This window comes from Miniopterus schreibersii (assembly GCF_964146895.1).
Source record: "Miniopterus schreibersii genome assembly, chromosome: 6".
In the NCBI taxonomy this organism is placed as follows: domain Eukaryota; kingdom Metazoa; phylum Chordata; class Mammalia; order Chiroptera; family Miniopteridae; genus Miniopterus; species Miniopterus schreibersii.
The window spans coordinates 5,949,133-5,973,381 of NC_138107.1; positions in this window are offsets into that span (position 1 = coordinate 5,949,133).

The window sequence follows — 24,249 nt, forward strand, 5'->3', positions numbered from 1 at the left end:
CCCTTCCTTTAAAGCTCTGCTTAAGCTCACCTCCTCCAGTAAGCCTTCCTTGGTTTCCCAGCTACAGGGTGGGGCGAAACGAGGTTTACAGTTGTGTATATGCGAAACAGAATTTGTTCTTGTTTTATTATTTATTAATTATTGTGTTATTTTTCATGGAACTATTGTAACCCTACTTTTATCCCACCCTGTATATACCCCATCAACGGGAACTTGGCGAAGGTCTCTGAATTCAAATATTCTAGTGGCGTCTTGTCTTTCTGTTCAGCCCCCAAAGGAAAAGGCTCCCCCATAGGGTTCTGCCCACCCAAGCATGTCCTGGATGCCAGCAATGCCTCCTCAGGACGCAGCCAAGATGCTTCCTCCTCCAAGAAGCCTTCCCTGGCATGAGTCCTAGGCCTGGAGCCCATACTTTGGTCCCCCACACCCCGGGCTCAGGGGCATTGGAGCTGCCTCCTCACCTCCACCAGGTGCCTCTGTGGATTTAAAGGTCTCTCCTCCAGTCCCGCTCCTGCCCCCAGCCTCTCCCCCCTGCCCTCTGCTAATGATGATGTAGAGGCACAGAGAGCCAGGACTCTGCTTTGATCTATGGCAGCTGCCTCTCTCCATGATGGATTTCCTGGCCTCGGAGATCACTTTCCCTGGCCTGGTCACGGTGCTACCGGCTTCATCTTGCCAAAGGAACTGGTGCTTCTGTGCTTGGAATGAACGGGGAAGGTGCCTTTCTCTCTGTCCCTGCCTGGCCAGGTCCAGGGAGGCAGCTGGTGGTGAGGGAGTCGGGCCCCACAGATGGCAGGGCTGGGCGACTGGCAGCCCAAGTGGTCTCAGTGCTGACCCACCCCTCCTCAGAGCCACCAGGACGTGGAGGGTGAAGCAGAGAGGGAGAGTGAGGGCCAGCGAGGCAGAGGGCCATCGCATCACCTGTCCGGCCTGGCCAGAATGTCCCCAGATGAACCCTCTAGACAGAGCAGGTCCACTTTCAACCACTTCTGTGTCTGAGCATCTGCTTTTAGACAAAAACCAAATGGGGGACAATTGTTCTCCGTGGAGAGGAAGTCACTCTAGGATCCTCAGTGAAGCGTTTTCCTGGTGAATTTCAAGGAGGGTTCTTTGCCTGGCATTGATTTATGTTCCCAACCTTTCAGGCACTGGAAGGAGGACTGCGCACATCAGAGGCGGGCCTGCTGAGCTGATCTCAGCAGAGAACCATCCACCCACCAGATGGCCCACCGGGTGTGGGGGAGCCGGGGGGGAGCCAGGAGGACACCGCCGTGTCCCTCGGGGTGGGGTGGGGGTGGGGCTGCGCTCACATCTGCCTCCCAGAGTGGGCTGTTCTGATACTAAGAGATCTGGGGGTTTGGACCATGGCAACGACCCCATGCTTCTAGGAGGGGCTGAGCCAAGCTGCTTCCACCTCAAAGGCTCCTTTCCCTCTCCTCTTCCTTCTTTCAAGGCCCCTCCTTTTGATCTGCCCCTGTGTTTTCATCTGCCGGCTCCCAGGCTCCCAGGCCTCCTGCACCGGCCAAGCTCCAACGGCTCCTCAGCCCCGCTCCCACCCTCCCCACCCGTCATGGCAGGAGATGGGAGGGAGGACAATCGCTCGGTGTTCCCGGCTCCTGTGAGCAGCTCCTCCTGCCCACCCGCTCTGGGCGTGCTCTCCTGGCTCCCTGCTGCCAGCTCCCGGCTAGGCACCACCCTTGATGGTTTTGTCCAGGGCCCCGTGTGCACCTTTGGCAGAGCATCCCCTGTCTGAGGGGCCGTGTGCATCATTTCCTTCCTCTTCTGCCCTCTTCTCCTTTCTCTAGTCCTGTCCCCTTCCTCTCCCTTTTCCCTTTTGCCCCTCCCAGGACTCGTTCCTGCTGAGAAGGGGGTGGCTGGGTGGAACCTGCAGCGGCCCGTAGGTGGGGCCTGGGCTCCGCGGGTGTGGTGAGGCCCACAGACCACTCGGAGTATTTTGAAGAAGTTCGGTTACAGTTGGCTCGCCCAGGGGTGCGCAGGCCTAGGGAAGTGGCTTCAGGCGCATCCAACCCTCGGGAAGTGGACTTATAAGTAGACCCTGTGTAGCTGATGTGAAGCCACGTACCCAGTGGGATGGGTATGTCCTATTATTTGCCCAGGACACCCCTTCCAGGGGCCACCTCGGGATGGGGAGGAGAAATTTGGTTCTTTGCAGCATTTTCCATAAAACATTAACCCCATGAAATGTTCCTAACAAAAGGGGGTTCCAATGTCATATGAGTTAGAGAAACTCAGCATTCGGTAGACTCCCAATATGTTCCCTTCTAGCCAAGGCTCTGAGATGGTCTGCAGTGAAGAACAGCCTGTTCAACATGTGTCCCCAAAGCTGGATCGGGGAACCAAAACACCCCACCCCGAACCCCAGGCTTATTTCCTTAGTCTGGGGGTCCACAGAACACACTTTGCGAAACTTTGATCTCAGGCCCAGCGTTCCTGGCTCTGTGCTGTAGAGAAATAAGAGCAGGCTTTGAGCCCCGTGGAAGAGGCTGGAGTCTTGGCTCTGGTTCTTAGTGGCAGCAAGGTTTGGTGAAAGGAATTTGCCATTTTTTCGTTCTCAGTTTCTTTGTCTCTAAAAAGGGAGGAGTCCATTGCTCTGAGGATTCAAGATGATAGTCACATCTTAGTGAATACCCTTCTGGCAGCAAGGACAGGATTCATGTTAAACAAAAAGGGGAATTTATTAGAAAGATGCTGGGGGTCTGCACACCCCCAGGGCAGGAGTGCACCACGAGGGCCAAGAACCAGGAGGTGAGGGGTGACCTTGGCAGTGTCCACACTCCACCCTTCACCCCTGCTTCTCTGCAGACAGTGTTTGTGGCTTCCAGGGTGGTGGGGCCAGATGTGCCCTCCCCCAGGCCCATGGCAGCCTCAGCTCCTGAGTCTGGACTGAGTGTAGTGCCCCTCGGGACGGATTCCAGACCCCCAGGAGAGAGATCCTGATCGGCTCAGTGTGGCTTTTGCTCCTGTCCCATCATCTGTGGCCAGGGCAGTGGGGTCATGTGCCAACCTGACCCATGGCTGCACTCCATGGCCCATCTACTCCAGGGGCAGTTCTCAGATTACATGGTCCAGCGGACACAGGCCAAGCAGACGCCGACAGAGATGCCTGCTAGGACACGTACAGCGCCCGAAAGCAGGGTAAGTACTTGGAAAGTGTTGCCGGTACTATTAAGTGGATTCTGTGTCTCTCTCTGGCTGAGAAGAAAGTGTGGTTTAGCAAGAACAAGGACTGTTGTCCATCTGGAAGAGCTTCACTCCCACCCCTCAAACTTTCATGTGCATAAAATCACCTGGACACAGACACAAAAAGTGTTACCCAAAAGGGGGAAACATGATCATGTGGACTATATTCAAATGAAAAACTCTGTTCGCCAAAAGACATCAGTAGAGTAAAAAGGCAGAACACCAAGTTGAAGGAGATATTTGCAGTTCATATATCCAACAAAGCACCGGAATCCAGAATATACCCAGGACTCCTATAAATCGATAAGGAAAAGACAGACAATTCGATTTTTAAATTGGCAAAAGATCTGAAGAGGCACTTCACAAACGCGGATGCCCAAATGGCCAATAAACATAAGAAAATGTGCTCAACATCATTAGTCATCAGGGAAATGCGAGTTGAAGCATAAAATGATACCACTACACAGCCACCAGACCGGCTGGGATGAAAAGAGAAATGTAGCAGCTGCCAGTGAGGAATGGACCAGCCGGACTCTGCGGTGGTCTCACTGTGCAGCCCCTCGGAAGGAAGTTCACTCCCAGTGTCTGTGGAACCTGAACACAAGGGCCAGTCCCCTCATAGACATGCACCCTTCAGAAATGCGTAGAGTGTCCGGGAGACTCATGTAGCAGAATTTTCATAGCAGCCCTCTTTTGATGTCCTAAAGCTGGAGACAACCCAGTGCCCAGCAACGGTACAATTCAGATCCCTTGTGCTAGTCACGGGCTGGAATGCTACTTGGCGCGGCGAGGAAAGAAACCACATCCGCTCACAGCGATTGTGAATGAACCGCACAGACGACGCTGAGCAGAAGAGTCCAGACGCGAGATCTGTGTAATTCCATACGCGTGAAGTTCAAAAGCAGGCAAGACGGCCTAAGCCGTTAGAAGTCAGGATAGTGGCACCTCTGGGGAAGGGGGTGTGAGGGGTTTCTGGGGGCCTGTTAATGTTCTGTTTCTCGATCTTGAACAGATGTGCGATTTGTGAAAATGCATTGAGCAATTCGCTTATGGCCTGTACACTTTTCTGTGTTCATGTATCCACTTGTAGCATTTTGGAAAACGCTCTGGACGGCTTATTTTAAATGCAAATTCCTATCACTCACTCCCAGAGACTCTGACCATGGGGCTCTGGGGGCCTGGGAGTCTGAAATGAACCAGCTCCCTGGGTGATTCTGGGGCAGTTTGTGTCTGAGCAGCAGGCTTCACACAGGGCCTTGGCCAGCGCTGGGAGGGTCAACTGGCACTTGGCCATTCTTGGCGGCCTGTCAGCCTTAGGTGCTGGGGGAATGGCTGAGGGGACTGGGCAGGAGGCAGGGAGGAGGCAGGGCAGGCTGGAAGGGTCGGGGAAGCATGTGCACAGAGGGAGGCTGGAGCAACAGCTGCTCTCCAGAGCACGCCCAGTAGAAAGGAGTGTCTGGGCTCTCAGGCCAGGGTGGGACGTGTGAAAGGACCCTGGGGGAACAGTCTTCCTTGGGGCGGGATGTGGATGTCAGGAGGGCTCCATTCGATGTCCCAGTTACGTGACTCTCTGGGCCTCAGTTTGCCTTGTTCAACGTAGGGAGTCACATTGTTTACTGCCTCAGGGGGACTGAGTTCCAGTTCTGGTCCTGCCCCAGAATAATTGTGTGATCTTGGGCCAGTTACCTGGCCTTTCTGGGCCTTAGGTTGCCCACCCATAAAACCAAGGGTGAGACTATATGACTCAGATCTCTCTGTTCACCTGGCCACCTCGGAGCAGCTCTGCCCAACCCTGAGTTGAGACCCTATCCCCAAACCTCTTGGAAGGGCTGCTGTTGACAGCACAGCCCATGGACGCTCTGGTGAGGGTGAGGCTCAGGTCTGTTTCCTTCCCACTCCCCACCCATTTAAAGCCTCAGGAGCTCCTGGAGGGCAGGGCTGAGCTCTTACCTTTGTCCTGGCACCATACAGTGTCAGGCATAATATATGTTAGAATGAAGCCTCTCGGGCCTTCTGCCCTGACATGCTGGGGTGCCAGTGCCTTCCTTTCCAGGAATAGTTCCAGGATACACAGGTCCCCAGGGGCAAAAGCGTCACCCTGCCATCCCGTCTCCAGCTGGCCTATGATGTGACTTGACTCTCGGTGGATAAGGGGATCCAAAGAGGCAGCCCCACCCTGCATCCTGCCTGGCAGGCAGGCGGGTGGGTGGGTGGTTCTGGCTGTCTCTCTGCTGAGTTCATTAGAGGCTGAGTTATTAACTTCTGGCTTGGGCAGGGCAGCCAGGGCCCTGGGTGCCCTTTGGAGCAGACAGGGCAGGCCTGTGCTAATTGAAGGCTTAATTAATTTTCCCAGAGGAAGCTGCAGCCGGTGCCTTCCCTCTGCCATCTGGCCGTTTGTCTTCTCCTGGCGGGATCCCCTCTGCCACCTGGGGACTGGCTGCTCCTGGCCTCGGCCTCTACTCCCGCCCCCTTAGGGGCTTCCTCTTTGGTCCCTTTGCCAGGTCTTGTGCCTCAGGGTCACTCTTCATTCTTTGGCCTTCAGGGTTACTTCTAGCTTTGGGTGTCTCCACAAAGGCCCTGGGACCTTGCCAGCTACACCTGAGGGGTCCACCAGAATGGTTCAGAGGTAGGCAGGGCTGAACACTATTGGTGGGCCTTCTGGTCATTCCTGAGGGCTCGGGGTATCAATTGGCACCCCCACCACTGTCTGCGTGAATGAGACCCCTGCTCAGGCCAGATTCAAGAACCGAGCGCATGGTCCTGAGGGGTTTGCTGGCTACAGAGGCAGGTGGGGAGAGGCTGCCCCGAGGTGACTTCCGAGAGACAGGGTGGCAGAGACAGAAGAGGGAACTAAGGCCAGGGTGCACCTACGCAGAGCCAGGCATCCCTCACCCCATCCTAAAGGGATGCAATGTCTTGAGGTAGCTATGTGGTCCCATTGCACAGGTGGGAATGCAGGTGTAGGCGGTTAGCTCATTTGATCAGTGTTAACCACGGCTCCTGTGAATTTGTAGTGGCTGTTCTGGGGCAGGGAAATATTTCCAGCTCTTCTCCAGGTATGAGGACCAGAAACTGGTGTCCACCATCTGTGATCTTGTACAGTTTCCTGTGTTATTTCTTCCTCCATACCGTCTCTGCTGTTCAGCCCCCACAGAGTGGGAAAAGGGGAGTGTGGGGCAGTGGGGGACCTGGGTGGGCTGTCAGGGAATTTGGGCTCTTGCCCTGCTCTGCCGCTGGCCTGGTGGGTGACTTTGGGCTTTCCCCTTGGGAAAGACTAATGATCACTGGGCTGCTGACTTCTCTAGATGCTGCGGGGCTCCAAGAGGTCACCGTCAGAGGCATGGGGTGGATGGTTGTCAATATCACTGGCCTAAGGTGCATCCCCCCACACACCTTCCAGAACTCCTGTTATCCACGCACATCAGGAAACTCCAGGGCCTCAGGGACCTGGGCTCCAGGCTCAACTCTGCCACTCACTCTGCATGACCTTAGACCTAACCTTGTGAACCTCACACTGCCTGCCCGAGGGCAGGGGTGGAGATGGACCCAGGCAGAGCCCAGCAGGGCTTTGCATGGAGCACCAGTTGGACACTCACGTGCTTGGGGCCAGGGCTGGGACTGGTAAGGGCTAGGGCTCGGGTTGCTTTAGGGACTGAAATTTGATTTGGGGTTGAGTGGAACCAACTTGCTGTCAATTCAAAGTTAGGAGGATTGGGACTTGTGTTCTGAATGGTGCTTGGTCAAGGACTGAGGTCAGGGATGGGGTTGTTTGGGGTCTGCGAAAAGACTGCCGTGTGAAGGCCAAGACTGGGCTGTGACATCACTGGACGGACAGAGAGTGGGCTTGAGGAGTCTGGACTCGGGTCCTGGCTCCGCCCTGACCCCCTGTGGGGCCCTGGGTTGGTCATTTTGCCTCTCTCGGCCTCAGCCTTCTCATCTGGGAACAAGGGTCGTCACTCTGTGCTGTGTCCCCGCGGTCTTACTAGCCGCCCTGCCTTGAGTGACTCCGCACTATAGTTCTGTTACTCTGTTCAGTTGCCACAAGCAAAGGAGAGAGCCGGTGCACAGTGACCAAGCAACAAGCCACTTGAGCCAGAAAATATGTGGGGCTTATATTTGTGTCAGGCATCAGTTTCTCCCGTGCTCTGTGAGGCGCAGCCCCTCCAGTTGCACCCCCAAATAACACAGGAGTTTGTCCTCCCAAGACTCAGGTTGCAGGCTCTGCAGCTGCTCCAGCTTTTCTGAGTCCTGGTCTCTGGAGGGGCAGAGGGGAGCACCCTCTGACCACCACCACCTCCCTGCTCCATGGCACCCCCAGGGCCTCTAGAGACCCTGCTGCAGCTATTAAACGGGACCTTCACAGAGTCCAACTGGGAGAGCCTGGCTCTTCCTGGGAAGCGTTGGGCGGGTGACCCCAGCCACTCTGCTGTCCCTGCTGGAGAGGCTTCCAGGCCCAGGATGGTGGACTGCAGTGAGTGCGGGGGCTGGGCTGGGCTCCTGTTCCTCCCTTCCAGCTCCTGGCGTGCTCATGGCACCTGCCTGTTACCCAGAGGCCGGCTGAGCTGTGTCACAGCCTGTCAGCCTCTTAATGCCACCCTTGGGGGCAGGTGACTCTGGGCTCCACTGACAGATGCCATGAAGAGGGGCAGGTTCTTCCTTGTCGGCCTTGAGTCCAAGGTCTAAGGGGCATCACGCCTACCCCCAGCCCCCATTCCCCTCTGCACCAGGCTTTAGACTTGCCCCTCTCCTGACAGGGACATGGCGATGTGGCCCACAGGTTAGTGTGGGGACGACCTTCCTTTCCCCTTGTCTGGAAGTCTCTGAGTCATTGCCATCTGATTGGAGCATTTTGCTAATGTCATTCAGGGTGGTGACTCCAAGAGCGCATTCTGAGGCCCGGCACACTCCCCCACTCCTGCCGAGAGGCTAGCTGTGGACCTGGAATGCGCTGCACCACGGCTTCCAGGCTCGTTGCACACGGGCTCCTCGGGTGCAATGCTGTCCTCCACCCCCCAACCCCCACGCATCCATCCCCAACTCGGCCCTCAGGGGCCTTAGAGGCAGAGGCCGGCCTCCCCACATCCACGAAGCCGCCTTGGCCTTTGGGGGACCAGGGGTGGCTGGGGTGGGGGCAGAGCGGCAGGGGGGTCTCTGGAAAGCAGCCCTGACTCTGCCAGCCATTGAACGTTCGCCATGTGCCAAGAAGGCAGACCTTGGCGCCATTTGCAGTCGCCTCAGTCTTTACATCTGTAATGACAATGGGTCCCTGAGTCCCTGAGGCCCTGACATTCTGAGTCAAGACCAGCTAGGATTGGCCTATTAACTGAGGCACAGAATGAGAAGGATCTGATGGGGGAGGGGAGAGGGTGGTCGGGTGGAAGGTTTGGGGCTCAGAGGGGACAGGGGTTGGTAAGAGGGCAGCATTAGGGTGGGCAGGTGGGGTTGGGAACATACCCTACTCTCCTCATCACTGTGTTTGGGACCCATGGGGTGTCTCTTGCGCTTTTTCCCCAGGGTGAGTGGCTCCAAACCTGGGGAGCCTGGGATGTGCCCTGAGCAGACACTAGGGGGCGCCAGTGTCCTTGTGAACCTGGCAGAATTTACATTCTGGGAATGGGTAGATTGAGGAAGAGCATGTCCAAGCTCTGCTTTTTGGGTGAGGCGGAGGTGGGATGACTAGTCAGGCTGCTGAGTGGGAGGCAAGACAGTGGGGTCTCTGTACCTGCAGGGACCCCTCACCACAGCTCTTGCGGGAAGGACCTTGGCTCATCCCAGCTGTCTGGAGGCCCTAGCTAGAGACCATTCCTGGTGGGGAGAAAGGATCCTGAGGGTCAAACGGGTTCAGACAAGGTGAGGGGAGATATGGTGGGCGAGGCTGCCACCTTACCAGTGGGTGCCTGGCCCTACCTTGCCACTTTCCCATAGCCCCTGCACTGAGTGGCCAGACAGGGGCCTTCAGAAGGCCACACTGGTTCCAGCAGGCTTTTTACATCTCTCCTCCCAAATCTGAGATTTTTCAAATCACAAACTCATGAACTGAAAAGGGATTTTTGTTCTGCTCTTGGGATTACATAGTCTGGGAGACGTCTCCTCCCCTCCCCTCCTCAAACCCAAACCAGAATCTGAACACAGCCTCACTTGGTCCTCTTTTGCCAGCATGCCTCGGCCCAACTTACTGTCTGGTCCCTGTGTCCCACCGTACTTGTCACTATTGGGCTCCATAGGTCAAGACCACCCCTGCCTTGGCTGGCAGGTGCCGTGAATCCCACCACGTGGCCTAACAGCACTCCTTCCCGGTGCTGGGCTCCTTGGGCTGTTTTGAAGTTGGATGACTCCAAGAGCCCACAACAGGTGGGAAAGCTCTTTTTTTCGACTGTACGTGCTCAGAGTTAAGGTGCTGCCTGCACTTAACAAAGAGCCAAGGGGACTTTCCTGCAGTCCCAACAGAGCCTGCTAGAAGCAGAAGTCCTTGGCCCACCACTTCCCTCTGAGCCGGCCTGGGGCACTCCCAGCCAGTGCTCTAGTCTCTCCATCCGAGTGCCATTCCCGTCTAAATGCCATTTCCCCTGTCTGGGCCCAAGCCACTGACTGCTGTCTGGGGCGGCTGGAAATTTCTCAAATGTCGCTTTGATTTATGGCTCTAGTTAATTCTCGTGGAGGCCTGCGAGATGCCCTGAGCTCTGGAGCCTCGATGGGATAAATCATTTAACAGGTGGTTAAATATTCTCTAAGGTCTGAGGAGCACAGCAGGGTATAGACTGCAGGGAGTGGGGGAGGTGTGTTGGAGGAGACTTGGCAAATTTCTAGGCGGAAAAGGGGAAAACTGTGCAGCCATTTCAGAACCCCTGGGAGCAATTTGTCATAAACTGTGGCTGGAGGCAAAACTTGTGGCCCCTTCCTGCCACAGGCCCGGGAGGCTGGGTACCTAAGCATTGGAGGGGGTGGGGATACAGGGAGGGCAAGCAGCAGAGGCAGCCTGCTGGGCCCCCTGCCAGCTGTATGGTTCAGCTGTTTGGTTTCCCTGCTGGGTGGCACCCACAGGACCCCCAGAAGTTTCCAGTTGGGAGTAAGGACTCTGATACCACCAGACTCAGAGCCAGACACAAAGTCAGCCATAGGACACAGCTGGCCGCCTAAGAGAGGTGGTGGGGAGGCCTGGGCCAGACTGGGCAGTGAGTGCTCTGCCTAAAGGCACTCAAACATGTTCTTACAGTGGGCCAGCCAAGCAAAGCAAACTGGGTTGGGACTCGGAGACCTCAGAAATCTGCAATCCCTCTTCTGTACATCTGCAGGGAGTCTAGGGCTTCAAGGCATTTCCCATCCTTGATAACAGTTAACCCTCACTACAGGCTCCAAGGCCAATGGGGCAGGAGTGAACATGCCCAGAGAGGCTGAAGTCCTGCCTGAGGCAGCACAGCTGGCAGGGGCTGGGAGGATGCAGCTCTCAGAGGGGGAAGTTGCTCAGGGAGTCAGGAAGGGGCCTAGAGGCCACCAATGTCTCCCCTCAGGGCCTGTTTCCTGTAAATGAAGGTTGCTAGTTCACTCCTGCCCCATTGGCCTTGGAGCCTGTTGTGAGGGTTAACTGTTATCAAGGATGGGAAATGCCTTGAAGCCCTAGACTCCCTGCAGATGTACAGAAGAGGGACTGCAGATTTCTGAGGTCTCAGAGTCCCAACCCAGTTTGCTTTGCTTGGCTCCCTAGTAGTCTAGGGAGGCTGTGACAGGGCAGTAGCCCCGGTGGTCAGGAGGGAGGAGTAGGAGACCCCCTCCCTGGCCCCCATGTGGAGCCCTGTGCTCACATTTCCCTCTTGGTCCCCCACCTCCATCTTTCCAGTGCAGCCCTAGGATGCCGGGTGCAGGCTGGAGAGAGATCACTGTGGTTGGAGAGAGGCATCCCTGTGGCTGTGAGCTGTGGAAGGGCAGGCTCGCCTGGGTGGGGCTAAGCTCTGGGGCTTGGGGGTGGAGGGTGGGGGTGGGAAGGAGCAGAAGTAGCCTAAACTTCAGACCGCCCCTGGGCCAAGCCTGGACCTCCAGGGCCAGAGGGACCATCTCCAGAGAAGCAGGTTGGCTCCAGGGCATCTGGGGCATCCTTAGAGCGCCTGGTGCCCCGGCTCTGGGAGCAGGCACAGCCAGAAATGCACAGAAAAGTGTGCATGGGGCCCCACAGGGAAGCAGGAGGCTGCCCCCACCCACACGGCCCACTCCATCTCCCATTGGAAAGCCACAGGAAGGAGGTGGCTGTTATGGTGGGTAAACTGGACCTGTGGCTGACAGGAGCCTCTGGGTCCCCTCAAGAGGGTCTGAAGGCTCAGGAGGCAGCTGAGGAAGACGAAGTTATAGGAGCAACACTTGCTTTCCCTCTGCTCCCACCGAGCCCTCAGGGGACCCTGGAGCTGCCAGGGACAGTGCCGTGGGGAGGGGATGCCTAGGCATTCGTCAGAGGGCAGTGCCCAGGCTCAGCCGTCCAGCCCACAGTGGCGGGGATCTGCAGCTGCCTGTGTGTCTCAGGTCTTGATCCCTGCACCCCCACAACCACCTGGGCTACATGACACGGGGTTGGGTCCTGGTAGACGCCCCAGGTAGGAGCCACCTATTCCAGAAGTATTCCAGCACTGGAGAGGGCAAGAGAGGGCCCAGCATCCCCCAACAAGCCAGGCCAATTTACACTCCCGGGCCCAGGACAGGGCCAAGGGTGGGAGTGAGGGGACCAGGCCCTTCTGGGTGTGCAGTGAGAGGCAGTGTCTGGAACCCCCCACTCTGTCCCAGTCTGAGCAACCCCATCCTCTGAGCCAAAGACACGTGTTATGCGTATTTTTAAAACCTAAAACTGAGCCAAAATTTTCTGAACTGATGCTTTCTGTTACTACATGTCTTTTACTCTGATATTTTATGTTCTCTCTCTCTCTAGGATATGTTTCAATCCTCACCCTAGGATATGTTTATTGATTTTAGAGAGAGGAAGGGAGAGAGAGAGAGGAAGAAACATTGATCAGTTGCCTCTTGTATGTGCCCAGATGGGGGATTGAACCCACAACCTAGGAATGTGCCCTGACCAGGAATTGGACCTTTTGGTGTATGGGACAACACTCCAACCAACTGAACTGCCCGGCCAGGGCTTTCTCTCTCTCTCTCGTTTCTAAAAAATGGCTGGTAGTAACCCAAGAACCAATTCTCCCATTCTCGGAGGCAATGTACAGTTGGAAAATACCGCCTGAGATGCTCCCGAGCATCTCTGAGCTCAATGATCCTGTACTGCTTCCTCCAGATTCTCCCCAGTGTCCCAACAAGGACATGGATCCTGCCACTGGGGACCCCATGCAGCATTGTGTCTATGCCACTGACCATCCTCTGTCCTCAGCCGTGTCTTGGCCTGAGACACCCAGGCTGGCCTCAGGAACAAGGCTTGAGGAAGGTGCAGCCTGGTCCCCAGCTGCCTGGGAGAGGTCTCAGTCAAGCCACTCTTGAGTGCCCAGTACAGAGCTTGTGGACCTCTGCCAAAATCAGCGTGGGGACTCAAACCTCAGCCCCAAGCCCCATACTCCTGCCCTCATCCTGGTTGGGACCTCGTTGGGAGGCCTCTGGAAAACTCCAGCAGAGGCACTTCTTGCCCTGGTCCCAGCCCCGAGAGCTCTGCAGCCTTCCTGTGCTCTGGTCCTCCAGGGACCTCAGTGGCCAGCCCAGAACCCCCAAGAGGGAAAGTGGGCACACATCCATACCCCTTCCTCCACGACCTGCAGGTTTTCCTTTGAGGAACCAGCCCTTTGCCTTTCTAAGTATGTAAGTTTGTGTAGGAGTCCCCCTACACAACACACACACACACCTGGCTCATGATCCAAGCCTGGTCCATCAGCATGTTCTCCTTCCTGGTCATTGTGATTGGGTCAGGGTGGGCATGTAATCTAGTAGAACCCATGAGGCTCGGTTACCAGGCTTCTACTGGGACATCTGGGGACCCTAAACTGGGACTTCTAGGATCTGGCAGCCATTTACCACCCTGGGTGGTAAAGGACCTGGGTACATATGGGGAGAGAAAGTCTGAACCCTGATGATGACATTTGGGTGCCCCACAGTCAGTCCTACCCCTGGATGTCCCAGTGCTGTCAGTTAGTAAATGTCACAATATGCTTTGAGGAAAAGTGTTGAGCAATCGTATGCTACTAAATATTTAGCAACAGGCTTTCCAGGGGAAAGTCTGGTGTGTAGTGTTTGCCGATTCCCATAGTGTAAATACTCCTACCATGGCTGGTTCAAGCTACCAGCTGGATGCCACTGAACGTGGAATTGGGAAGAGATGCACACAGTTGGCTCTTACAAATCCATGTAGACTAGCTCCTGCACACTGCTGGGTTTAAGCCACACTGTCCAGGTTTTCTGTCATTTATAACCAGAATTATCTGACCTCCATACCCCGTCTCACTGTTTCAGATGGGACCTCCTTCTCAGTTAGGCTTGAGCTCCCCACCAAGCCTGTGCAATTGTCTGGTGTCTCCATTCATTGGAACGTGGGGGAACCTGTGGTTTCTCCTGGCTGTGATCTACTGCTCTCGGGACTCTAGGGGAGGCTGTGAACCTCTCCCAGCCCCTCTGCAGCCTGACTAGTGGCTCTGCCTCCCCTCCCCACCCCCACCAGACACCAGCTCCTCTTTGAGCTGGGCTCTGACAAAAGGCAGGAAAAGCTGGGCCTTCAGGCAGCTTCTGCTCTCTGTCTCCACTGCCTGGGATCAGGCTGCCTGTTTTGTTTTGCTTTGTGGGAAGGGTGTGTAGGGAGTAAAGACCGGCAGAAGGGATGCCGAGGAATATCCCAAGCAATCGTCCTGCCATGTGGAGCAAAACCAGCACCTTCCTCTTCAGGTTGCTGGGATTAAATGAGACGATGCACGCAGAGGGCTCGGGTGTGGGCCTCACGTGTGTGCGGTACTCCGTGCCTGCCTGCCAGTGTCATCACTGTCCCTGTCCTTGCACCCTCCGCCCCCACAGCCTCTTCCACCTTAAGTTTCCTCTTCTTAAATGGCAGCTCCACCTTCTAGTTGGACCTGCTCCTTGGAGCTGCCCTTGACTCCTCTCACACTCCACACCCAATCAATGGCTAGCCCGCTGCTCCAGCTCAAAAGGTAAGGGGTCTGACCAGCTCTCAGCACCCCCACTGCGCCCCCTGTCCTGCTGCACCCTATCTCCCCTGGGGACTGCAGCAGGTGGCCTCTCCGCTCCTGCCCTCGCCCTGACTCAGCGGAGTGCTCAACCAAGCCCGATCATGCCAGTCCCCGCTCCAAACCCCGCAGTGCTCCCGCTCACTGGAGTCCAAGTCGGCCTTCTTCTGGCCTCCAGGGCCCTCAGGACCTGCTCCCCCTCGCCCCTGTTGTTCCTCAACCACACCAACTACACTCCCACGCTGGGACTCTGAAGGTGCTGCTCTCTCGGGGACATTCTCCCCCTGAGTTTCCCCCTGGCTGGGTCCCTTCAGGCTGCTCTCGGAGGCCCTCCTTTGTCCCTGATGCCTCCAGCTCTGTCCCACCTACTCCGTTCCTGTAGTGCTGACCCCTCCCGCCTCTGTGTCTGAGGAATCTGCTGCCCCGCGTTCTCCCCTCCCCCGTGCTCCAGGCGGGCAGGCCACCGAGTCACTCGCCTCACCTGGACTACGCGTTCCTGGCTGCTCTGGGGGCTGGCCTGGGACCTGTTGTCTTCATTGCTCTGTTCCCTGCGCCTAGTCCAGAGCCTGGCCTAGAGGAGGGGTTCTGGGCACACACGGTCAACGGCCTGACTATATGGCTCTCTCAGGATTTACTGCAGTTGCTCCTGAGTCGTGTGTTTAGAGCAGGCCCACTGTGTGCCAGGCCCTGTCTGGGCTCCCGAGAGCAGGGAGGGAAGCATGGCCCCTGCCCTTCAGGAGCTGCACGCTGCCTGGTATCTCACACCGGGAGCCGGGGATGACCTGGCAGATCGTGTGCTGGGTAGTGGTCCCCACACCGAGGCTAACGGAGGATGCAGGTCCCTGCGAGCACAGGATGGGGGTGTGAGCCCCAAATTCAGACTCATCGTCTTATGTCTCTGCCTCCACTGGGCACATCTTTATTATCTCCCAGCTGGAGTGTTCCAGCACCTCCAGCCACCAGGCAGCACCCCTTAAACCAGCTATTCCTGCAGCTTCCAGAGCCCCCTTTATAAGATGCAAGTTGAAGCCTCTACTCTCCTGGTTAAAGCCCTTCCATCACCCACAGCACAGCCTTACCTGGTGGCCACAGGTTGAACACAGGCCGCAGCCATGATTGGTCAGGATCTTCTTAGCACCGGCCTGCACAGTATTCCTGAGAAATTTAAATTGTTCATCTTTTAAATCAGGAGGCTGCACACATGAATCTGGTTTCTGGCTTTACTTGAAAAAAAAAACAAAACCAGATGCAGCCCCATTGGGCCCAAATCTCTGCAGGCAACTGTGCAAAGGGACTGAGTAGGGGAGGCTCCCATTAGAGCCTGTGTTCTCAGTGGGCCACAGTCCCCACCACTCCCTTTTGCCCCTTAGCACCACTAGGCTTTCTCTTCTCTTTTGCACACGACTACTTTGGGTTTTTTGGGTTTTGTGATCCTTGGTCCAGAGAATGAGGCCCAACTCCAACTTCTTCTGAGTGTGCCAGGCCTTCTATGCCAGGCCCCTCTGCACTCCTCTGCCTTCATCACCTGCCGCTCCGGGTTTGCTCTTTTGACTCTAACAAGAGACTGCCTGCAGCTCCCTGCAGTCGTGATGGCGCTGTACTGCTCTGTGCCTTTGCTGTCCCCCACGCTTAGCAAGGTCCTGCTCATCTTTTTTTCCTCCTACTCACTTTAAAGTTCAACCGCAGTGGTTGCCTGGGGTGGGGTGGGAGATATTGGCTGTAAAGGGGCAGGAGGCAACTTCCTGGGTGATGGCAGCATTCTATATTTTGACTGTGGGTGCTGATTACACAGGTAGATACATTTGTCAGAATTAATCGAACTGTTGACTCAAAATGGGTGCATTTAATCATTTATAAGTTAAACCCCAATAAAGTAAATTTAAACCAAAGCTCAGTCCAGTGTCTTCACCTCCAGAAAGCCATCCTGGTGCCCAGGCTGGACTAAGTGCCCAGAGGTCAGCTCCAGGAGGACCCTGGACCACCTCTGCTCGCCTCTTACCACAAGTATAAATGCCCACTTGTGCTGCCTCCTGTGGCCTGCAGCCCATTTCCTGTGACCGCCAGGCCCCCACACGGTGCCAAGCACGTCCTAGGCACCTTGGCATCGATGGGCAGGGGAGCAGGCACAAGCTTGAGTTTGTCCCCTTTCTCTCTGGCTTCGGGGCAAGAGCCTCTGGAATCGATAAACCTTGGTTCAGTCCCCTAACCCCAGGTTCTGCCACTAACTCGCCCTTTGACCTCAGGCAACGCAGGGGAGATGCTCATGATGAAACTTACCCCACCCACCGGTGAGGGTTAAAGGAGCCCACGCCCTTGGCAGCCCCCTATTCTCTCAGAGCCGGGCGGTCCCGAAGGCTCCTCTTGCCCTAAGTAAGCCCCACACACTGCTGTGCGGTCCACACGGCGTGGGGAGGACACTGAGGCACAGCGAGGGTGAGCGCTTGCCCAGGGCTGAGCTCCGGAGGGGCGCTGACTCCAGGGGTGCGCGCAGCCGGTCGGGCGCCTGATAGGCCTCAGCTGCTCTTGTACTGTGTCGCTGTTTCCCCCTCCCCTCCTCTCCCTGAAGAGCCGCCTTGTCTTAAGGTCATGGTGACAGTGAGAAGCTTGCAAATGCGAGATCTCACTCTCCGCAGAGTCTGGATGGAAACAGGCTGGGCCCCCTCGCCAGGCAAACGCCCGCGTTGTGTTGACAGGAGCCAGGCAGATTCACCACGCAGAATTCAGCTCCATTCACAAACATTTAGCCAACACCCACGACGTGCCAGGCAGTACGCTGGCACCGGGAGCAGAGGAGGCTGGAAGATGGAGGGCCACAGGCCAGCCTGGAGGGGCAAAGGAGCACCCAGAAGGACCGAGGGCCCCGGGAGACAGCGGCAGCCGGTGCCACCCCCGCCCAGCGGCCAGGCTTCTTGGTGTAACCCCCATCTGGTCTAAACTTTGGGGGTTTGGAGGTGATGTTTGTCATTTTCTTTGGTCACTCAGACCCTAAGAAGTTGGGGGTGCCCCCGCCCTGTCTCCCACGATGGAATCCCAACACTTGCTTTCCCAGACTCCCTTGCAGCCAGGGCCCAGTCCTGTGACCCACATTCTACTGAGCATAAGTACAACCTGAGAGGCAGCAGCTGGGCAGTCTGCTGGGGAGCCGGCCGCCGCAGGCAAAGCTGTTTCCCAGGGTCCAAGGTGTCACATACTCAGAGGGGGTCGATGGGCTGCTGTGATGGCAGGGGTCTCTGCTTTGCAGTGTGATTTTGGACAATGTTCCTTGTGGACAGCTGTCAAACCTGGTCCCTGGTCCTCCCAGTGACTCTGACTTACCAGTGATCCCATAATGTATTGCCTTTCTGCTTAAACTACTTAGCAGTGGTTCTGGGGTCCCATAGCCCTCATCACATGACCAACTTACACAGGGCCACTGCTCAAATCACACGAAGGAGCCAGAGAAGCTGCACCCTGCTCCCTACTCACAACCCCCCACAGGACAGACGGGGAATGAAGAGACAGTGGAAGGGATGTGTGGGGGACATTGGCTTGGCTAGCTCGATCCCCATGTCCACTCTCCACCGTGTTTTCTTTTCTGCACTGGGAGGCTGGAAAGCTGCAAACTACATTTCCCAGTCCCCTTTGGGTTCCAAATATGACGGGATCCTGCCGTCTGATGTACTCACACGAGACTTCGATTTCGAACAGAGTTATGAGGGGAGGGAAGAAGGGCGTGAGGTGTCCACTTTACGGGAGTCGATCATGACATGAGTCATTTGATGGCAGCTTCCTGACCTGGCGCCTTCCAGAAGCAACAGGCAGCAGCTCCACTGGCAGCCCAGTCTGAGGTGTGATGTCGGGAGTTGTTCTGAGAAGCTCAGCCAGACTTCTCATTCGGATCTTCCAGTGCTTTTGTGCGCTATCTGTGCCCCTCGATAAGTTCTTTCTGCTGAAGCAAGAATCATACGATTCTGCCACCTGCAGCTAAAAGCCCTTCCGACCCTGCTCCGCAGAGCTCAATCCTTTCCCTGTCCGGCCCTTGGTCCAGGGGCTCCTGCTGCCACAGCCCCTCTCAGCTCCCTCCCCCAGGCAGGGGCTTGCTCACAGCTCCTGCCACTGGTAAGCTGTCTGCACAAAGACCTCCTACAGAGAACCACAGACGTTTAGGACTCCCCAAAATCCTGTGTGCTGGGCTCCTGAAGCTCTTCCCGCCACCTCCAGCTAAGGGTCCAGAAGCAGGAGCATACTCCGCCTGAAGGCATGGCTCCCTGCTTCAAGCAGGGTTCCACCGGAGAGAGCAGACTTCTCTGTGTCTCGTTTAAGCAGAAAGGGATTTACTACCAGAATTAGTTTACAGATTGTCGGGAGGACTGATGAAACAGACTCTAGGCTGAGCTTCCAGGAGCAATCCCAGAAGCCTTGATGCAGAGCTGGGCGACTGTCACTGCCGTTCTGTGGCCTTTCCTGCCACCAGGAAGCTGCAGAGCCTGGAAGCTTCCCCCAGCCATTGGTTCCAGAACCACACCACGTCTGCCATAGTAGGAAAACTGACAGGTCAGGAAACAACCTGCTGAATTCAAAAGAAGCTGCTACAGTTGCTGTTTCTGTTAACTATCCACACCTGGAAAATGGGTGTCCCACACCCTCTTTCCCCACATAATTTAGCTCCAAATTCAGATCTGATGCAGGTGCATCTAACCTGGTGACCCTAAATCACATTTGCTACCCTAACTGCAGGGGAGCTGGAAACTGTAGCTCCTAGCCTTCTATTTGACATGTTGGAATGGAAAGCAGTTGGAATACAGGTTGCGTAGGCCAAGCTGTCACATTTCCCCTCTCGGCCTCTGGCCTCTCCTGATAACACCCCCAGGATATTTAGGACATAGGAGCCAGGGGTTGGGAGCTCCGAGGAGAGGGCCGAGGGAAGGCTGACAATCTAACACTGATGAAGCATTCAGCCCTGGTCAGGCGAGGAGGAGGGCAGTGGAACCAGTCAGGTCAGGGATGCAGAGTGTTAAGCAGCCATGAGAGACCATCACAGCACTAAGAAGAGCCCCCTCAGTTAGAGGCCCCAGCCCCACTGAGGCCAGGATGAAGCTGCGCATGTGTGATGGCCATGTGAATCTTCTTGGGAGCCCGAGATAGGCAGAGGCTGCCAGGATCCTGAGGGAGTCAAGGGCCATGGACCCTCTGCACCAGCCTCAGGTTCCATTGGCCTTGTTTGCTAAGCCATGTGGATGTCTGATTAAAGGGGTCAGGCCAGAGATGGTGCTGGTGCTGGGGGAAGTTGGGGTTCTGGCCACTCCCAGAAGCACATTCTTCATCAGTGCCACTTTTCCAAATGTGAAAATAACGAAAACCTCAACTAAAATTGGAGTCGAGAAGGCCTGCAGAGGGAGCTCTTGCTCCCTACCAATCATCATCAATTATCCCAAACAGGAAAAGATATACCTACTTTATGTCCCCAACAGGAAGGTATATTTACTTCACTACCCTGGCAAGAGGAAGAAAGACTTTCTTCTTGCCCAACAACAAGCCCAGCCAATGCAAAATGCCACAGCTCAGCCAGTGAGCAGCCACCATCACCCTGAACTCTTGCTTTCCTCCAGTGAATTTTCATGATGCTTTTGCTAATGACTTCCTTGCCCCCCTTCTATGAAAGCCTTCCATTTCATAGAACTCCTTGGAGTATCTTTCTGCTTGCAGTTGAGATGCTTCGTGATTCATGAGTCATTTAATAAAGTAAATTAAATATTCAAATTTACGCGGTCGAATTTTGTTTTGTAACAGGTTGGCGACAGCAGTGGGATTGGAACAGCTTTCTGTGACAACTAGAAACACAGGTGCGGTTTCCATGAACACTCCCAGTCTCCTGTCTTTTCCACCATTTCCAGGAACCGTTGGTAAGTTTCTCTCGGTTGAGCATGCTCTTTTTGCATCCAGTCTCTCCGTTTAATTGGCTTTCCTTTACAGGCAGGCGAGCCAGAGTTGGTAGAGATCTCTGCCTGAGCTCAGCTGTGCTGACAGTCCATCCTGGAGTCAGGCTCCTAGCCACTGAGACTGCAGCGGCCTGGGTGGAAAACCACAGCCCTTAGCCCTGTCCCTGGATTCTGTGCTGGGAAATGCTGATGGTGTAGCCACAGTCCTCCTTCGTTTGGAATCAGTCTGCAGTCCCCATTCCTTGGGGTTTACTGACCCAGTTCTTTCCCCACCCAAGGTTTCTTCTTGTGCTCAGGATGCAGTAACACCCCTTGGTTATTGCTGATACATAGGTGTGCATGTTTGTCTTGTTTTGTGTAGTAAAGGCTATTGCTAAGTGGGCATCTCAGAAGCTAACAGGAAGCCCTGGCCCTTCAGGTTTTGTCCCCAGATCCCTAGATCCCTAGATCCCACAGTGGGAACTGCTGGTGGCAGCTCCAGTTCCCATTTGTCTGGAATCAGTCCCAGTTCCCATGCTTCGGAGTCTACAGGTTCAGTCCTTTCCCCTCTCCCCATATTATTAGTGTGACTCCGAGAAATTCAAATGCCTACCTAAAAGAAATGGGATCCTTTATCTACGGGGAGTTGAGTGTGCCACCCCCAGCACACCTGTTTATGCTTAAAAACTGTATTCCTGGAAGCTTCGGAGGCCTAGCAAAATGGCAAACTTTTCCTAAAAACAACCTAGAATTAGCATGGCCATTATGAAGAACATTCCAAATAGATGAGATCATTTGAGAAGCAGACTTAAGCCCTGGCCGGTGGCTCCGCTGGTTGGAGTGTCATCCGTACACCAAAGGTTGCATGCAGGTTCGATTCCTGGTCAGGGCACACCTAGGCTGCAGGTCTCCCAGCTGTGCAGGAAGCAGCCGGTAGATTTCTCTCTCTCTCCCCCTTCCTCTCCTTCTAAAATCAATAAACATATCCACCGGAAAGGATAAAAAACAAACAAAAACAAAACAAAAGAAGTAGCGCACTTAAAAGCAACGCTACTAAGTCAACAAGCAGAGTGGGCCACCTGTTTACACTGGAATGCAGAGGCTTCCAAAGGCTTGGTCATCTATTTGACCAAATTGGAAGGTGATATTCAAAGCTTAATTGGATTTTTCAGGTCTTCTTCACTAAGCTAAATGTACACAGAGGAAAAGAAAACATTCTGATGTAGGTGGATGGCAGTGTCAGTCCTTTGATATTTGGGTGGCAGTTCAATTCTTTGAGAAATTGAAAACAATCTTCTATGTTTTGTAAATCTAGTCTTAAAGGGCCAGAGGCATGGCTCCATAAAGTATTCAAAGTCCACCAGTCCTTTTTACCAGTCCAGAAACCTCCACCATTTATCTTAAAAGGCTTGTATATGTGGGCCTTGAGAAACTAAGGTCTTTCTTGAAGGAACTTGCATTTTATCCCTATGCCTTTGGATTATAAATGTGACACAACCAGGACTGGTGTGGCTCAGAGGTTGAGCATCGACCTATGAACCAGAAGGTTGCGATTCGATTCACAGTCAGGGCACCTGCCTGGGTTTTGGGCTCGATCCCCAGTCAGAGGCTTGCAGGAGGCAGCTGATCAATGACTCTCTCATCATTGATGTTTCCATCTCTCTCTCCCTCTCCCCTCCTCTCTCTGAAATCAATAAAACATATTTTAAAATAAAATAAATATAAGAAAAGAAAAAATACAAGAAAAGAAAAAAACTGCAATGAGGTTTCACCTCACACCCGTCAGAGTGGCCCCCATCAATAAATCAATAAACACATGCTGGCGAGGGTGTGGAGAAAGGGGAGCCCTAGTACCCTGCTGGTGGGAATGCAGACTGGGGCAGCCACTGTGGAAAAGAGTATGGAGGGTCCTCAAAAAATTAAAAATGGAACTGCCATTTGATCCAGTGATCACACTTCTGGGAATATATCCTAAGAAACCCGATACACTAATCAGAAAGAACTGATGCACCCCTACGCTCATAGCAGCATGATTTACAATAGCTAAGATCAGGAAACAGCCCAAGTGCCCGTCAGGAGATGAGTGGGTAAAAAAGCTGCGGGACAGTCACACCATGGAATACTACGCAGCTGTAAAAAGAAGGATCTCTTACCCTTTGGGACAGTATAGAGGAACCTGGAGAGTATTATGCTAAGCAAAACAAGCCAGTCAGAGAAAGACAAATATCACATGATCTCACTCATATGTGGACTCTAATGAACAAAATAAACAGAGCCATGGAGCCATGGAACAGACTGACAGATCTCAGAGGGAAGGGGGCGGAGGAACAGGAGGAGATTAACCAAAGAACATATAGACATATGCATAGCTCATGGACAGACAGGATGGTGAAAGCCTCGTTGGGCCAAGGGCTAGGTGAAGGGGGGTAAAGGGGAGTCAAATGAGGGCCATTCGTAATGCTGACAACAACTTTTTAAAGAGATTATTTTAAATCACGTGAATTTGAAAAAATGTTTTGGTAAGTCTATGTATTTCTGAGAGTTTGGCCCTTCAACCCAATTTAATACAGCTCTTTTACAGACTAATTTTGGCAATACCATCCAGAGATAGAAAAATATTACACGTCTATAACACACACCTATAGATAGTCTAATATTTGAGGAGATATATTGTTTTTCAGTTCCTTAAATTTAACCTTTGCCCCTTTTGTTCTTTTGATAATTACTTCCCTGAAGCAGGATATTTTTCCCAGTGATTTTTAGAGAGAGTAGAAGGGAGGGAGGGAGAGAGGGAGGGAGGGAGAAACATCGATGTGAAAGAGACACATTGATTGGTTGCATCAATTGGCTGCCTCCCAAACATGCCCTGACTGGGGCCAGGAATTGAACTGGAAATCCTTCAGTCCACAGGCTGATGCTCTAACCACCGAGCAGCACCAGGCAGGGCTACCTCATTGTCGTTTTATTTTTATTTATTTTTATTTATTTATTTATTTTTAATCCTCACCGAGGATATGTTTTCCATTGCTTTTCAGAGAGAGTGGAAGGGGGAGAGAGAAAGAGAAGCACAGTGTGAGAGACACATCGATTGGTTGCCTCCTGCACAAGCCCCAGTCAGGGCCCGGGATGAAGCCTGCAACTGAGGTACGTTCCCTTGGCTGGAACTGAACCCGGCACCCTTCAGGCCTTGGGCCGACCTCTAATCACTGAGCCAAACCAGCTAGGGCTGGGGTTTTAATTTGCATCTCCCTGATGATTAGTGACATCGAGCATTTTTTCATATGTCTATTGGCCATCTGTATGTCCTCTTTGGAGAAGTGTCTGTTCAGGTCCTTTGCCAGCATAAAAAAGACTTTTTATTTTATTTTATTGTTGACAGTATTACCAATGTCCCCAGCCCATTTTTTAATTGAGTTGTATGATTTCTTTATATTTTTTGGAAATTAATCCCCTATCAGTTGTATCATTGGCAAATATGTTCTCCCACACAGTGGGTTCCCTTTTCATTGTGTTGATGGTTTCTTTTGCTGTGCAGAAACTTTTTAGTTTGATGTAGTTCCACTTGTTTATTTTTCCTTTGTTTTTCTAGCCCTAGGAGATGTATCGGCAAAAATACTGCTACGTGAGCCTGGCTGGAGTGGCTTAGGGTTGAGCATCTGCCCATGAACCAAGAAGTCACCAGATTCCCGGTCAGGCCACATGCCCGGGTTGCGGGCTCAGTCCCCAGTAGAAGGCGTGCAGGAGGCAGCCGATCAATGTTTTCCTCTCATCGATGTCTCTATCTCTCTATCCCTCTCCATCCCCCTCTCTCCAAAATCAATAAAAAACATATTTTAAAAAATACTGCTATATGAGATGTCTGAGATTTTACTGCCTATATTTTCTTCTAGGATTTTTATGGTTTTGCAACTTGCATTTAAGTATTTATCCATTTGAGTTTTTTCTTGTGTATGGAGTAAGTTGGTGGTCTAGTTTCATTTTTTTTGCATGTACCTGTCCAATTT